This window comes from Pelophylax lessonae, assembly GCF_965119305.1.
Source record: "Pelophylax lessonae genome assembly, chromosome: 9".
Lineage (NCBI taxonomy): Eukaryota > Metazoa > Chordata > Amphibia > Anura > Ranidae > Pelophylax > Pelophylax lessonae.
The window spans coordinates 270,262,631-270,280,757 of NC_138776.1; the positions used below are offsets into that span (position 1 = coordinate 270,262,631).

The window sequence follows — 18,127 nt, forward strand, 5'->3', positions numbered from 1 at the left end:
ACGATGGTCCAGCACCGTCCCTTACAGTCTGAGGTTCCTCAGGATAAGAGGAATACGATGGTCCCGCACTGTCCCTCACAGTCTGAGGTTCCTCAGGATAAGAGGAATACGATGGTCCATCTACACTGTGTGGTCCTGGATGGACATTTGAGGTAGCCGGGTTTTCTCCTGGACTATACTGTGTGATGTCCTCATCTTCTACTTTACAGTCTGGAGACAAAGTGAGACAATCCTCTGAGGTTTTCCTCATCTCCCGTCCATCTACTAAAATAGAAATACAAAGATTATTACTAGACATCAGCAGATTGGTTCCCCTAAACCAGGACTCCGCCCACATCAGACAGCTTTGTCTCTGAGGATCTTACAATTCCCCCTCAAGGTAACTAGTAAATGGGTCCTCTGATCTCCTACCAGTTCATTTCTTTATTCATGGACCTTAGTCAGAGAGTGAGGAAACAACGAGAACAGTCTTTTATAGGAGTGACAGTGATGAGGGGATTATAGGATGAGTGTCCCCTCCCCCTCTATCACTCATTGCCATCTTCCCAACACAAGAAGTCCCGGACTTCCTTATTTAGTCCATGATTTAGTCATGAATAACAGCGGGACTGAGCCCCACCAGAGGTCAGAGAGTGAGGATGGGGGAGAACAACCCAGATGAAGACTGGACTGATCCTGAAGACCACCATCATTGGGTTACTGACTCCTCCCTCATTATCACTTTCTGTTTAAGGTTCCAAAGTTGGAGGATGTTATCACATTATTATCACCATGTAAAAGTCTGTCCTCCAATCAAATCATCAGATATAAAATGTCCAGCTGGTAGGAAATGGGAGTAACAAAAGAGAATCCATATTATGTGTATATATAGCAGTGGGTAGAGGGGAGAGAGCAGAAGTCAGGAGTTTGTAATGTACAACATAGAGTATATAGTGCAGGGGTCAGGAGTATGTAATGTACAACATAGAGTATATAGTGCAGGGGTCAGGAGTATGTAATGTACAACATAGAGTATATAGTGCAGGGGTCAGGAGTATGTAATGTACAACATAGAGTATATAGTGCAGGGGTCAGGAGTATGTAATGTACAACATAGAGTATATAGTGCAGGGGTCAGGAGTATGTAATGTACAACATAGAGTATATAGTGCAGGGGTCAGGAGTATGTAATGTACAACATAGAGTATATAGTGCAGGGGTCAGGAGTATGTAATGTACAACATAGAGTATATAGTGCAGGGGTCAGGACTCATAATATTGGTGTCCAGTAATCAGTGGTGGCTTACATGTATTTATTTAGTGTTAATGACCCACCTGTGCTGATCTCTGTAGGAGTGTCCTCCTCTATAAATGTCCCCATTATTCCATCCTCCTCCATAGACTGCTGATCATCCCTCACATACGTCTCTTCTTCTTCTGCTTTAACCTCAAATTCTATATCGATTGGATCTCCACTCTAAACCAAGAAAATGATTATAATCAATAAATATCTTCTGTAAAATAATAGAATTTTTGTCTTACTATAAAATCCTTTTCTCTGATGTTCATTGACGGACACAGCTCCAGAATCTTCTAAACCATTGGGACGTCAGCATTGTTAAACATGAGGGGTGGGAAAAAACACAGCAAAAAAATTCCCAAAAGGCTAAACCTAACCAACCAGATATGGAGCTCAAACAGGAGTGCCTGGAGCTCACCTGAAAACAATACACCCTCAAAGAGGACAAGGTCCTCTCAAACAGCGGCCTGCAAACCCTGCGGCCAAAAGCAGCATCCGCAGATGCCAGTACATCCACTTTGTAAAATTTTGTAAAAGTATGCACAGACGACCAGTGGCCGCCTGTATCACTGACGCCTCATGGCAGAAGGCACTAAGCGTCCACGTAGAATGCGCCTTAACAGGGAACAGAGGAACCTGACTCTTGATGGACTGGGTCTGCACCACCGTCTGTCTTGTCCATCTGGAAATGGTCGCGACAGACTCAACCAACCCCTTGCAAGGTCCATCCGTAAGGACAAATAGTAAGGCAGATTTCCTAAATGACTCGGTTGCCGCAAGGTACACCATGAGCGCCCGACCCACATCCAGAGAGTGCAAGGCAATCCCCCTAGGATGTTTAGACTTAGGACACAGGGAAGGCAACACAATGTCTTCATTCAGATGGAAACCAGAAACAACCTTAGGAAGTGAAGGGCCAGGTGCTACTTAACACCTCATTTGAGGAATGCCAAAATCCAAGCTACCAAAAGGGAACGGGGATGACCCCCAAGAGACTCAAACCACACAATGTACATCTTCCAGGTGCGATGGTAAATCTTCCTAGAGGTAGATTTTCTATCCTTTAACAGCGTGAGAATCACCAATTCAGACAACCCCCTATCCTTCAGCACCTGGCTTTCAACGGTCAAGCCGTTAAAGCCAGCGACTGTAAAGCAGGATGGAAGATTGGCCCATGGGCCAATAGAGCTTCTCTGAAAGGAAGTCTCCAAGGGGCATCGGCGACCGGCCTTACCAGATCAGCGAACCAAGACAGACAAGCCAGTCTGGAGCCACTAGGATGACTTCTGCCTCGATTCTTTGCAAAAGACTGGGCAGAAGTATTAGCGGGGGAAAGGCATATATCATATGATACTGGCCCCAAGGATTCACCAGTAATCTGTGGTGTCGGCCAGAGGATCCCGAAATCTTGCTTCAATTCTATGTACCTTCCTGTTGAGACTAGAGGCCAACAGGTCCACCGCGGAAGTTCCCCACCAGAGGCACAGCTGAACCTTAGAATGCCAGCTACCTACCGAGCTGCCAGGACACTTTTTGTGCCCCCTTGGTGATTGACATACGCCACGGCCCTGGCATTGTCCCATGGAATCATTACCAGGCACCCCTAAAGGCGATTTGTCCAAAGAGCCAGACAAATCTTATCGCCCTAAGTTTCAATATATTGATCGGTAGTCTTGACTCCTCCAGAGTCCAGACCCCTTGAGCACATTAGTGCCCAAAACGCCTCCCCACCAAGACAGGCTGCCAACCGTGGAGACCACCGTCCAGTACAGGGGAAGGAAGAATTTGCCCTGTTAAAGCGCCGGAGAGTGAAGCCACCATATCAGGGACCCTCTCGTATGCCGGCTCAACACGATCTGATTCTGTAGAGACTGTGGATTTTTGTCCCACTTGGCAAGAAACTCTCTATGCAGATGTCACGATTCACCACGCCACGGCGATTAGCTAACCGAGACGTGGTTTCGTGACTGGGGAGTGTAAGGGGATAACGGAAAATTTCTACTAAGTAATAAGATTGACTGGGATACTTTCACAGCCCGCACTGCACCACCCAACAGTTTGTCCGCAGACTGGTCTGCTGGGACACCACACACACGCAGATCTCCGTCTGGTGTACAATCTGCCAACACACAGTGCAATTTCATACAGATTGGCATGTAGCGTAGACCAAGCAAATAGGCACTAAAATGCAGCAATCTCTCTAGAGGTATGAGTCCTAGCTTAGTACACAGAAGTCACTTATTCATTTTTTAATTTAATATCCCAAAAGTGGGCAGTGCATAAAAAATATATACAAAGCAAAAAGCAGTTACAAAAATACACAAAAGATAAAAAGACACACAATTGGCAATTTGCTATGAAAATAAAAAGGAATAAAACAGAAATAAACTTTACCAAAGCTTATCCCGTTGGCAGAAGCATACCGGAAATCGTGCGGGTACTCCCCAGTTCAAAACTGGCTTCAAGGAAGAACAATGTCTATTCTCAGGTTCCCCAATTTATTGGAATATGGATGTGGGCTGGACTTTAGCCCTTGGCCAATCAACCACAGGGGGGTTGTCCCCGGCTCAGCCCACAGGATGTTCTGTGTTCTGAACTGACCAGAGTTGAATTGGCCCAGAACGGCGCTGACCACTGGGTCAGGGATAGGAGGTCTGACACCAGCGCATCGGTCTAATCGCGACAGTACCAAACACTGCTTGCCTGTCGCAATCAGGCGCCATATACAGTGCCTTGCGAAAGTATTCGGCCCCCTTGAACTTTGCGACCTTTTGCCACATTTCAGGCTTCAAACATAAAGATATAAAACTGTAATTTTTTTGTGAAGAATCAGCAACAAGTGGGACACAATCATGAAGTGGAATGAAATTTATTGGATATTTCAAACTTTTTTAACAAATAAAAAACTGAAAAATTGGGCGTGCAAATATATTCAGCCCCCTTAAGTTAATACTTTGTAGCCCCACCTTTTGCTGCGATTACAGCTGTAAGTCGCTTGGGGTATGTCTCTATCAGTTTTGCACATCGAGAGACTGAAAGTTTTGCCCATTCCTCCTTGCAAAACAGCTCGAGCTCAGTGAGGTTGGATGGAGAGCGTTTGTGAACAGCAGTTTTCAGTTCTTTCCACAGATTCTCGATTGGATTCAGGTCTGGACTTTGACTTGGCCATTCTAACCCCTGGATATGTTTATTTGTGAACCATTCCATTGTAGATTTTGCTTTATGTTTTGCATCATTGTCTTGTTGGAAGACAAATCTCCGTCCCAGTCTCAGGTCTTTTGCAGACTCCATCAGGTTTTCTTCCAGAATGGTCCTGTATTTGGCTCCATCCATCTTCCCATCAATTTTAACCATCTTCCCTGTCCCTGCTGAAGAAAAGCAGGCCCAAACCATGATGTTGCCACCACCATGTGTGACAGTGGGGATGGTGTGTTCAGGGTGATGAGCTGTGTTGCTTTTACACCAAACATAACGTTTTGCATTGTTGCCAAAAAGTTCGATTTTGGTTTCATCTGAGCAGAGCCCCTTCTTCCACATGTTTGGTGTCTCCCAGGTGGCTTGTGGCAAACTTTAAACGACACTTTTTATGGATATCTTTAAGAAATGGCTTTCTTCTTGCCACTCTTCCATAAAGGGCAGATTTGTGCAGTATACGACTGATTGTTGTCCTATGGACAGAGTCTCCCACCTCAGCTGTAGATCTCTGCAGTTCATCCAGAGTGATCATGGGCCTCTTGGCTGCATCTCTGATCAGTCTTCTCCTTGTATGAGCTGAAAGTTTAGAGGGACGGCCAGGTCTTCGTAGATTTGCAGTGGTCTGATACTCCTTCCATTTCAATATTATCGCTTGCACAGTGCTCCTGGGGATGTTTAAAGCTTGGGAAATCTTTTTGTATCCAAATCCGGCTTTAAACTTCTCCACAACAGTATCTCGGACCTGCCTGGTGTGTTCCTTGTTCTTCATGATGCTCTCTGCGCTTTAAACGGACCTCTGAGACTATCACAGTGCAGGTGCATTTATACGGAGACTTGATTACACACAGGTGGATTCTATTTATCATCATTAGTCATTTAGGTCAACATTGGATCATTCAGAGATCCTCACTGAACTTCTGGAGAGAGTTTGCTGCACTGAAAGTAAAGGGGCTGAATAATTTTGCACGCCCAATTTTTCAGTTTTTTATTTGTTAACAAAGTTTGAAATATGCAATAAATTTCGTTCCACTTCATGATTGTGTCCCACTTGTTGTTGATTCTTCACAAAAAATTACAGTTTTATATCTTTATGTTTGAAGCCTGAAATGTGGCAAAAGGTCGAAAAGTTCAAGGGGGCCGAATACTTTCGCAAGGCACTGTAACAGGTTTGTGCAATTCTCTAGGATTTGACACACGCTACAGACACAGACTCACATGTACTTAGCCCAACATGTAAGCTATAAGAAGGAATTATTTTCATCTCTCTGCCACTAATATTTTAACTTTTATGAGAGATAAAATACATTCCTTTGATCTGATGATAGTAATAAACGATTGTAGACTGTTTGGAGCCTATGGCCGCCCCCTGCTGATTTCCGCAGCCAAGGTGACCAGCGGTCTTCTTTGAAGCTTCCCGGAAGGTGACAGCTTTTGTCCATTTGTATGGGAGGCTTCATTGGCATGTAGGTATAAACTCCATCTTAGAGGATGGCCCCTGTCTTTTCAGATGCTAAAACCAGGACATAGGTGTGTGTGACTGATACTAAATTAATTAACCCAAAATGACACTACATATTTCGCTAACGCAAAGCTATTCTATGTCTGACATTTATGTTACAGCAGAGTTCTCAAGTGGAACTGTGCAAACAGAACCGTCTCGAAGGTAGACACCATCAGGCACAGCACCCGCATGCAAGTCCTGAAAGATGACCGTCTGCTGGACAACAGGAGCCAAATCGCATCCAGCAGATTTTGGAGTTTTTGCCCCTGAAAGAAACAGCCTGGCTGAAGCCGAGTCCAGAGTCAGACTCAGATAGTCCAACTTGGTGGACGGAACCAGAGCAGATTTTTGGAAGCTCAGTTTTCAACTGAACACCTGCAGAGTCTGTAAAGTAATTTCCGGGTTGTCCTTTTAAGCAGTCGGAGACTCTGCTCGCAGAAAAGAGTGTCCAGGTACCCAGTAACGCAATCCCCCACTGCCGCTACAATGCCAACACCGGAGCCAACACTTTTGTGAATACCGAGGAGCTGAGGCGAGACCAAGATCCTTTGTCTTGAGATCCTGAGAGACAAAAAGGCTGCATATGAGCCGAGAAAAAAAAAAGGGCCGATGTCTGCGACGAGACTCCTTGCTTCTGGCAGCCTGTGAAAGAAGAGTTCTCTTCCCCCCTGTAAGACCCTTAATGATATCATCCCTATCATGTGCCGAAGGACCACTCCTGTCACGGACAGCCTAGAAACGAAGGGAGCCGCATCCAGAGAGGCATCACAGGCAAACTGCAACCCCTGGACTAACTGGTCTGCCAGCTCCTCAAGGGCAGGGGGAAGCTGTTCCCCCTCCAGATCCTGGCGCAAAACTTGCCCACCCTGTTAAAGTCTGGGACACCAATGCTATTTAGTACCGAACCGGCCACAGTAAACATGTGGTGGACTAAAGTCTCGGCTCTCCTGTCAAAGGGGTCTATGACTGCAGTAGAAGAGGAATCATCCTCACTAACAGAGCACTCAAGGTGCATGGACGCAGACCCAGTAGGGTCGCTACATACTAAGCTCACCCTGAAACATAACAATCAGGGGAGACTGCCAACTGCGATCCTGCAAGGGGACGCCGGCCAAGGGTCCACAAATGGACCACCTATGAGACCCCGCAAAAGATAAGGGGGGTTGCCTTAAGAGCCCACCATAGAGGACATAATAGAACAAAGCCCCCCTTAAAGGTGGACCGCCCGCCGTAACGTGGACACGCAGGCAGGGTACCCTGGCTCACACAATAATGGCGGCATGACTGTCACTAAAAATGAAGCGCCACCTAGTTTAAGACAGGTGCCAAGCTGACCATATGGCCCAGCAGGCCGCAAGCCGCGGCCTAAATTTTTGTGTGGGCCCAGCTGCAAATATCACGAATCCTTAGTCCGGCAGATGCCCAAAGGGGGAGTTGGGGGCTTCAGCTAGACCCACTGAGGTCGCCCCCCAATGGCAGGGCCCAACTCAGCCACATGGCCTAGTAGGCCAGGACACGAGCCCCAGCGGATCCGACCACCCAGGGCAGAAGAGGGGAAGGCGGATGTCCACATGGGAGGCAGTGTCTTCAGCCATCCTGACAGGGCCTGCCTCACAAAGTTTCCACTAAAACCCGGTCAGCAGCCTGGTCAGCATCAGCAGCTCGGTCTGCAGCAACTACAGCCAATCCCCTATAGGAGCATGTGGCAAAGCTGCACAACTGCACCTGGGGAAGGGGGGGAGGGGAGTGGTGTGGGGAGCCGAAAGACCCACAGTAACTGTTTAGAGGGGCTGGGGGGAAGGGACGGGAACCAGGGGGTCCGACCGTCCTAGAGAGGGGCCCACGTCCACCACAAAAGACCACCAGGGGAGAGGGGGGACACTACACTACTTACCACACCATGGAACGGGTTGGGCAGACCAGCGCACCATCAGAATAGGGGTGCTGCGGGGCAAGAGGCATGCTGGGACTAAGGCTGTGACCAGGTCTCTGCACCCTCGTGAGACGATTAACTCGGAGACCAGTCCCCGTCCAGTGGGGCTATGTCACGGCCGATCTAGCGTGGAGCTGAGGCCTGCACACGCTCAATGGCCGGACTGGGGAGACCTTAAGGATCTAGAATATCCAGTCCCTCACCTAGTCCAGCAGTTGATTGTAATTCTCACAGGAACAGAAAAAATGGTAGGACCAGAAATCCCAGCAAGGAACTAGGTCCTTACTCCTAACTAGGCAGAAGAAACTGAATGCCTATAGCAGAGTGTGGAAGTATACCCCCTGGGACTGCCCCATAGGTTTGGTAAAGCTTTTTCCTGCCTCATGTCTTTCTCCTGTATGGGGCAGCATAACCCAATGGCTAAGAAGATTCTGGAGCTGTGTCCTTCAATGAGCGAAAGAGAAATCAGCTTTATTATTGTGACATCACCTTCAAGCATTGAAGAAGGAGCGCGGTTGCCGTAATACTTGCAGCACAAATGCTCGGAAACGCGTCGCATTCCAGTGATGCCTTTTGTCTTTCGCTGCTGAGCCACCAGCGCCTCAAGCCTCGATCTAAGTGTATATCCACCATATGGCTGGCTTCCTCTTAACGGTGACCAGCAAGGTGAACCCTGCATGACACTGCCAGTGAACGGACTTTACGTCCACGGATGACCCTTGGGACCGCCTTACTATTATGAAGTGCCTGTTCTTATCTCCAAACATGTGAGTTGCCAATTATATACTATACAATAAATCGGTTTTAAATTCTGCACTTAGAGCCGCCCTCCCTCTGGTTTATACCGGCAGCCTTGCAGGAATATGGCTTCTGTTCCTGTATTGATGGCAGCCCTAAGTTATTGGCCTATTTAGTGCACTCCACCAAGTATATGGACTTCTTTATGGACATTTACCATGAGATTTGTAGCAACTGCGCCTTACTTTTGTTTTAATCTTTGTTTCCACCAACCTTGTAACATTGAGGGATGGTGTGATCTTCCTGTGTGGAATCCCGGGAATACAGAGGACCGGGACATCTCTCTGGTGGGTTCCTGGTATTAGGTGACTCCATCATATTCTTGTGTCCTTCTGTAAACTCCTCCATCACTCCATACTCCTCATCCTCCTCTTTATACTCTTCTTTAACATCAATATTATCATCTCCGAGATTTCCACTCTGAATATATAATAAAATATTCATTGTAACAAACATGCTTGTATATAAATTATAACTACCAATAATTGTTCCTCATCTACCTGATGATGGTGGGGGATGGTGTGACCTTCCTGTGTGGAATCCCGGGAATACAGAGGACGGGGACATCTCTCTGGTGGGTTCCTGGAGCTGGATGACTCTTCCATGATGTCCTGGTACAGATCTTTGCATTCCTTTAGAAACTCGGACTCCTCCATCCCCCCATCCTCATCATCCTCCTCTTTTATCTCTTCTTTAACCTCAACTTTAGAATCTCTCAGGTTTCCACTCTGAATATATAATAAAAATGACATCAATGGTAACAATGCAGATAATGTACAGATCCTAATGATACTATCAGTGATTGTTCCTCATCTACCTGATGATGGTGGGGGATGGTGTGACCTTCCTGTGTGGAATCCCGGGAATACAGAGGACGGGGACATCTCTCTGGTGGGTTCCCATTACTGGATCCATCTGTAGGAAACACACACACTGACTGAATACATTGTTTCTATGTGTTTATCAGATGACGGGGGATCTAGGTGGAGCCTCCGTACTGCTCTCTCCTTTACAATAAAGTCTCCTCTTACCCGGTGATGTGAGGGGCGGCTGATTCTCCATTATGACGTCCTTCCCAGCACCGCTCACCTCTCCTGTCAGTAACTCAATGATCTCTCTGGTGACTTCTAGAATTTTCTTTTTATTTCTCTATTCAATCAGGGAGGGAGGTGGAGGCAATGTGATGGTCATATGATCTCCAGACTTCACAGAAGGAAAACTCTAGATTTGAACACAAAGAGAAAAAATTAAATGACATTCCCAGAATCCTCCTCACCTCTCCGGTCAAGTCTGTGTTTTATTAACCACTTGCCGACCGCCGCACGACTGTTTACTGCGGCAGTCAGCCCCCCTACAGGCAAAGCGACGTAGTCCTACGTCGCTTGCCCCAGGCCCCGCTGCTGACCTAATTGGGTTCAGAACCGATCAGTCATCAGGTCCAAGCCAATGATTTTTGGCCTGGACCTGTTGATCGGTCCTGCCAATCAGATACTGATCTGTGCCCGTGTCATGTAAACAGGCACAGAAAAGACCCGCTTTCTCCTCCCCAAATCCTTTATGGATTCATAGAGAGGAGAGAGCGGATATAAACTGTGAGTACTGCACCAAGCACCCACACACACGTAGATAGGCACATTTAACCCCCGATCGCCCCCCCCAGTTAGCCCCTACACCCCCTGTCACAATACACGTTGTATACTAGTGCTGCAACGACTCGTCGACGCAATCGATTACGTCGACTACAGAAATACGTTGACATGTGTGAAAGGCGTCGACACGTTACACGTGACCTCAACACGCCCCCTGCTGTGCCGGCCGTTCTCCTCCTCCCCCTGTTCCGTGAAAAAACCATACCCGTGAAAATTCCCTACCCTCGTCACTTCCTGTCATATACGTAATGGAACAGCTAAGCAGCTTAGCAGTGCGCATGCTCACAGCTCCGGATACGTCATTGAACAGCTGAGGAGCTTAGCATTGCGCATGCTTGGAGGGTAGGGAATTTTCACGGTAGTGTGTTGTAACGTTACACCGCATCAGCTGTTGCCGCGGTTACATTAAAACATCCCTTCTGCAACATTAAATCATTAGTCGACAGACAAAATAATCGTTAGTTGCAGCCCTATTGTAGACAGTATATAGCAGTTTCCTATATACCTATATCAGTGTGACTTTTGACCAGGTTTAGCGCTTGTGGATGTTCCTTTTAGGGTTAGGATACCCGCCCCCCCCCCCCCCCCGTAACGATAAACCCCCTGATCACCCCCAGTTAACCCCTTCCCCTCTGTCACATTGCACACTATACACAGGTAATATAGTGTTTTTTTGTATATCTGTGATATTGTGATTGTGACTTCAGTTAGCGCTAGCGGTTAAATTTCTGTCCCAAGTAGGTTTCTGCAATTTATGCATTTCAACGACAATGAAATCTGTCATCCTCGGGGAGACCCTGAATATGATCAGCTCCACAAAATTCGGCCCCTCGTAGACCACTTCAATCAGCGGTTTGCAGCCTTGTTTACCCCCCAACAAATTGTGTGCATTGATGAGTCTAAGTTTACTGGCCGTCTTGCTATGAAACAGTATCTCCCCAGCAAGCGTGCCAGATACGGGGTCAAGCTGTATAAGCTGTGCGACAGGGCCACAGGCTATACAGTTCGTTTCCGGGTCTACGAGGGAAAAGATAGCTCTGTGGAGCCCCCCAACTGCCCAGACTACATAGGGAGCAGCGGCAAGATAGTTTGGGACTTGGTGTCACCCTTATCCGGAAAGGTTTACCATTTGTATGTGGACAATTTTTACACAAGCGTGCCACTATTTAGACACCTACTCGAATTACAAATTGGCGCATGTGGCACCGTGCGACCTAATCGCCAGGGCTTCCCCCAATGGCTTGTAAATTCCCGTCTTAGTCAGGGGGAGAAAGCCTGCTTGAAAACGGACAAATTGCTTGCAGTGAAGTGGAGGGATACACAGGATATTTTCGTTCTGTCCTCCCTTCACGCAGACACGATGGTCCAAATTACTATGGCAACTGGTGTTATGGAGCAACCCCTCTGTGTCCACGACTACAACCTTAATATGGGAGGGGTGGACCTTAATGACCAGCTTTTGGCACTGTACTTAGTTGCCCGTAAAGCCAGACGCTGGTACAAAAAAAGTGTCTGTTTATTTATTCCATTTGACTATGCTGAACGCCTTTGTACTATACAGAGCGTCAGGACGAACCGGATCCTTCCGAGAATTCCAGGAAGAGAGTCTCACACATGGGGTATCCCCATACTCAGGAGAAGAAGCAAAATGTATTTTGGGGTGTCATTCCACATATACCTGTCATGTGTGAGAAATTTATCTTTTAGTGACAACTTTGTGTTTAAAAAAAAAAAAAATGTAATTTTCCCAAAACTTGTGGCAAAATATAAAATATTCCATGGACTCGCCATGCCTCTCAGCAAACAGCTTGGGGTGCCTACTTTCCAAAATAGGGTCATTTGAGGGGGGGGGGGGGTTGTGGCATCTTGACATTTCAGGGCCTCCTAAACCGTGATATGTAGTAAGAAAATGCAATGAAAAATGTACGCCTTTTGAAATTCTGAAGGTGGTGATTGGTTTTCGGGGTCCCGTACACAGCTAGGCTCCCAAAAAGTCTCACATATGTGGTATCCCTGTACTCAGGAGCAGCAGCAGAATATATTTTGGGGTGTAATTACACATATACCCATGGCATGTGTGAGCAATATATCATTTCAATGACAACTTTGCGTAAAAAGAAAAATATATTTTTTTTAGTCATTTTTCAAACACCTGTGACAAAAAAATTAAATATTCAATGATCTCAAAATGCCTCTCAGGACATTCCTTAGGATGTCTACTTTCCAAAAAGTGGCAATTTGGGGGGGGGGGGGGGGGTTTGTACTGCCCTGCCATTTTAGCACTTCATGAAATAAGTAAAAGCTGCATAAATTCCAGTATTTACACCATAGTTTGTAGACGCTATAACTTTTGCGCACACCAATAAAAATACGAGATTGAGATTTTTTTGTCAAAGACATGTAGCTAAAAACATTTTGACCAAAATATATGACATACATTTAGTATATTGGATATTCTTTAAAACACAAATTTGAAAATGTCATTTTTTCTCAAAATTTTTGCTCTTTTTTTATTAATATCGCAAAAAATAAAAAGCGCAGAGGTGATCAAATACCACCAAAAGAAAGCTCTGTTTGTGGGAAAAAAAGGACGTACATTTTGTTTGGGTACAGCATTGCATGACCACGCAATTGTCAGTTAAAGTCATGCAGTGCCAAGTTGAAAAAAGGGGCATGGTCTTTGAGCAGCCAAATCCTCCGGGTTTAAGTGGTTAATAGAGATAAGAGTGATGTCATGTGACCTCCCAGAATCCTCCTCACCTCTCCGGTCAGGTCTGTGTTTTATTAATAGAGATAAGAGTGATGTCATGTGACCTCCCAGAATCCTCCTCACCTCTCCGGTCAGGTATCTTTTTTGTCAATCCCCATTTCAGACTGAGGTAGAATCTACCCACAAAGGGCCCCCCCGCTCCAAGGGTTCAAAGCTTGTCGTAACCAATTCTGGCCTCCATTCATATAACACAAGACATAAAGTCCCACCTTGCTAGTAAGGATGCCAAGGGTCCATCCACATCCTCAGAGCATCAGAATGGAAAAAGAGCCAGTTGGAGGCACATTGGTAGGAGGAACTGTGAGATCCGTGTGATGTCATAGGATTCTATGACTCTTATTCGAGGGACATTGGGAGGAGGAGCTGTGAGTGAGGTCAGTGTGATGTCATAAAATTCTCTGACTCTGATTGGAAGACACTGGGAGGAGGAGCTGTGTGGGGCGTTGTGTGGGGTTTCCGTAAACAGAATAATTTCTCCCGGATGCGTCCCACCACTCCTAAACTGAAAGTTGAACTTTGTCTTTGGGCCTTGCCAGGACACATCATATTCCTGTGATCTCCGTGTACTCCGGAGACTTTACTGATCACATTTTATGATAAACATCTGAGACTGGGAGCATTATGGAAAAACTAGATTTTAACCCCCCCCCCCCCCCCCACAGCACTGCCCCTTTCACATACTCCCCACAACATTGTCCTCCTTCACATCCCCCCAGCTCTGCCTCCCTCACACCCCCCCCCCAGCACTGCCCCTTCACATCCCTCCCACAGCATTGTCCCCTTCACTGCCCCCTTTCACATCCCCCCCCCACAACATTGTCCCTCTTCACAATCCCCCCTCCCCCCCCACAGCACTGCCCCTTTCACATACTACCCACAACATTGTCCCTCTTCACATCCCCCCCACAGCACTGCCCCCTTTATATGACCCTGCTCCCCATCCTTCACAAGTTCACAGCCATGTCCTTTCCTCCTTGTACTTCATACCTTACACAGAGCAAGGAGAAGGTGGGGGGACAATCCTGGACTGAAGGCACAGCAGCACTGGGTGGGGGAGCTGCCAGGTTAGCCTTTCAAATTAGCAAGCTGGTGATTGGTTGCTAGGACCGCCTCCTAGCAGCCAATCACCTCCTGGGTAATGTGAAAAGTTCATTCAGGCAGCTGCCTCAGCGCTGGTCCTGCCCCAAGTCCAGAATTGTCCCGCCCGTCTTATGAGATCAAGGTTGGGTGATCTCTGCGGGTTTCCGACCTTTCGGAAATAGCAGGTAGCGGTGGCCAATTTTGTTCTCACGGAACCTATTGGGAAACGCTGGTTTAGACTGATGAGGTGGGAAGGTGATCGGTGGGAAAGGTGACACATCTCCAAAAGGAAGAGGATGTTCCGGCTTCGTAAGTGGGGAAATATTCTGACCCTTAAGGGGTTAATCTAGGTTTCCACACTATATATGTGTGTATCATCATCTGCTGGAGATAAAAGACATCACAGTGACTATGGAGGAAGAGGACGGACATGACGGGGGGGGGGGGTTACTGGTAGAGGTGTACCGAACTGTTCGCCGGCGGACAGTTCCCGGCGAACTTAGCATGTTCGCGTTGGCCGCTGCGGGCGAACATATGCGATGTTCGGTCTGCCCCCTATAATACATCATTGAGGCAAACTTTGACCCTGAACTTCACAGTCAGCAGGCACATTTCCAGCCAATCAGCATACCTCCCTCCCACCTCCTATAAATAAGCAAGGGCAGCATCCATCTTAGATCATTCTGAAGCAGTGTGTGTAGTGAGAGCAGGGAGAGTGTTGCTGCTGCTGCTGTTAATAGCTAGGGACAGTTAGTCAGTGTTCCTGGTCTTGCTAGTCAGTGTTCTTGGTCCACTACTGCTGTAAGGACAGCATCCTGACAGCACCCCAAAAAGCCCTTCTAAGGGCTGGTATTTGTGTAATTTTTTATATATATATATATATATATATATATATATATATATATATATATATCTATATATCTAGTGTCCCCAAAAGCCCTACACTACAGTTGCCTGCCCGCTGTGTGTGAGAGGCCACAGACCCACCACACTCATTTCGGGTGGCACAGGCACAGTACCTTGCATTTTAAAAAATATTTTTTTTTTTCCTCTGTCATAATTGCAGTGAGTGCTGTGTCAGGTCCACAGAGTGCACTGTACCCACTGCAGTGCACTGCCCACCACTGATATATATACGGTGGCACAGCATCTTGTTGCAAATTGAAAAAAAAAAAAAAAAAAATGTATTATTGCAGTTGCCTGGGTGCCAGTGACTGTCAGGTCCACAGAGTGTACTGTGCCCACTGCAGTGCCACTGCCCACCCACCACTGATATATACGGTGGCAGGCATGAATTTTTTTGGATTAGTGTCTGGGGGGGGGGGGGGGGGTCTAAAAAGTGTACCTGTGAAGTTTCAGCTCTGTAGCATGTCCAGAAAAAAAAGATCATATAGGTGTAAAAGGGGTTCCCACCATCCCTGCTCTACTGAAAAATGATCTTTTTTTCTGGTTCTGGACATGCTACAGAGCTGAAACGTCACAGGTACACTTTTTAGACCCCCTAGACACTAAATCACACAAAAAAAAAGTTCTTAAAAATTGTCATTTTTGATAGAGAGCCAATTACTGGAAAAAATTAAAAAAAAAAAAAAAAAAAAAAAAATTTCTTTGTATTTATTGTCTGGGGGGGTCTAAAAAGTGTACCTGTGAAGTTTCAGCTCTGTAGCATGTCCAGAACCAGAAAAAAAATAGAATTAGGGTTAGGGCTAGGGTTAGGGTGAGGGTTAGGGCTAGGGTTATTTTTAGTGCTTAGGGTTAGAGTTAGAGGGGTAGGGGTAGGGCTACTAACTCTAACCCTAAGTATCTCACCGTAACCCTAACCCTAGCCCCTAACACTAAACCTAACCCTCTAACCATAACCCTAACCCTCTAACCTTAACCCTAACCCTCTAAGCCTAGCCATAAAAATAACCCTAACCCTAACCATAGCCCTAACCCTAATTCATAATTTTTTCTGGTCCTGGACATGCTACAGAGCTGAAACTTCACAGGTACACCTTTTAGACCCCCCAGATGCCAAATCCAAAGAAATTTTTTTTTTTTTTTTTACTTTTTCCAATCATTGGCTCTCTATCAAAAAGGACAATTTTTAATAACTTTTTTTTTGTGTGATTTAGTGTCTGGGGGGTCTAAAAAGTGTACCTGTGAAGTTTCAGCTCTGTAGCATGTCCAGAACCAGAAAAAAAATAGAATTAGGGTTAGGGTTAGGGTTAGGGTTTGGGTTAGGGCTAGGGTTAGGGTCAGGGCTAAGGTTAGGGTTATTTTTAGTGCTTAGGGTTAGAGTTCGAGGGGTAGGGCTACTAACTCTAACCCTAAGTATCTCACCGTAACCCTAACCCTAGCCCCTAACACTAAACCTAACCCTCTAACCCTAACCCTCTAACCTTAACCCTAACCCTCTAAGCCTAGCCATAAAAATAACCCTAACCCTAGCCCTAAGCCTAACCCTAGCCCTAACCCTAATTCGTATTTTTTTTCTGGTTCTGGACATGCTACAGAGCTGAAACTTCACTGGTACACTTTTTAGACCCCCCCCCCCCCCAGACACTAAATCCAAAGAAATTTTTTATTTTTATTTTTTTTTTAGTTTTTCCAATAATTGGCTCTCTAACAAAAAATTACAATTTTTAAGAACTTTTTTTGTGTGATTTGGTGTCTGGGGGGTCTAAAAAGTGTACCTGTGAAGTTTCAGCTCTGTAGCATGTCCAGAACCAGAAAAAAAATTAGAATTAGGGTTAGGGCTATTTTTTAGTGCTTAGGGTTAGAGGCGTAGGGGTAGGGTTACTAACTCTAACCCTAAGTATCTCACCATAACCCTAGCCCCTAACACTAAACCTAACCCTAAACCTAACCCTTAAAGCCCAGTTCCTGTCCCATTTTGGTCGGTTCTGGTCTGTTTGCGGTTGTTTGCGGTGCGTTAAACGGGGAGTTTGGTCTGTCACTGTGAAGCGGGCGTAACCCTTACACTACCTGATCGATACAACATCATACCTGATCGTATACACACACTGGATGTTTTAAAGCACGTTATTCCAAACAATTTAGGAATGTTAGGTGATTTATGCCCTTTATGGAATAAAACCCGACTCTGCGTCAACTACGTAATTTTCCATGGGAGTTTTGCCATGGATCCCCCTCTGGCATGCCACAGTCCAGGTATTTGTCCCCTTGAAACAACTTTTCCATTACTATTGTGGCCAGAAAGAGTCCCTGTGGGTTTTAAAATTCACCTGCCTATTAAAGTCTATGGCGGTTCGCAATGTTCGCGAACAGCGAATTTTATGTTCGCGACATCATTAGTTACTGGGTGTAAATAGAAAATAAGAGCTTATTACCTTCTCAGCTGCCACTCCCAGCAACGTCTCCTTTGTACTTTGTACCTCAGGAATTTCCAGTGTGTAGCCGACATCACTTCCTGTCTTCCATAGAGACTTCCTGTCTGGGTAAAAGTGAGATCACCACCTTGTGGAGCTCAGAGGTACTGCAGCCCAGAGAAATGTCTCGTAGTGTATATATCCTTATAGATGGGTCATCTCCACTCCCACCAAGGGGGCGGCGGTTGCCCAATATGTGAAAAATGTATGGACAATTTATACTGATACTACTACGAATACTACTGAGGAGCCAAATACCCTGCACCGATGCAGCGGATGTTGCTCCGCCTCCTTAGCCAATCAGCACGGCACTGTAACCCGCCTCTTCCCCAGCCCACCACATTTGACTGAAAACAATTCCTGGTTGGCGCACACAGGACTGTACACAAAGAGCTCCACAGCTAAGAAACATCAGAAACAATGTCCACCACTCACATGGAATGCCGGCTACTGTGTACATCTCCTGTACCATGTCTGCAGTCTCTGACCGTCTCCTGTACCATGTCTGCAGTCTCTGACCATCTCCTGTACTATGTCTGCAGTCTCTG

General features: G+C 46.3%; 2 protein-coding genes across 2 annotated transcripts in view; both read right to left on the minus strand.

Moving 5' to 3' along the window:
- The window catches only part of LOC309564464 (uncharacterized protein), a gene marked incomplete at both ends in the record, with an annotated part of 826,241 nt that overhangs the window by 211,788 nt on the left and 596,326 nt on the right, over window positions 1-18,127 (minus strand).
- The window catches only part of LOC309564045 (uncharacterized protein), a gene marked incomplete at its 3' end in the record, with an annotated part of 140,480 nt that overhangs the window by 48,926 nt on the left and 73,427 nt on the right, over window positions 1-18,127 (minus strand). The window lies entirely within an intron of this gene.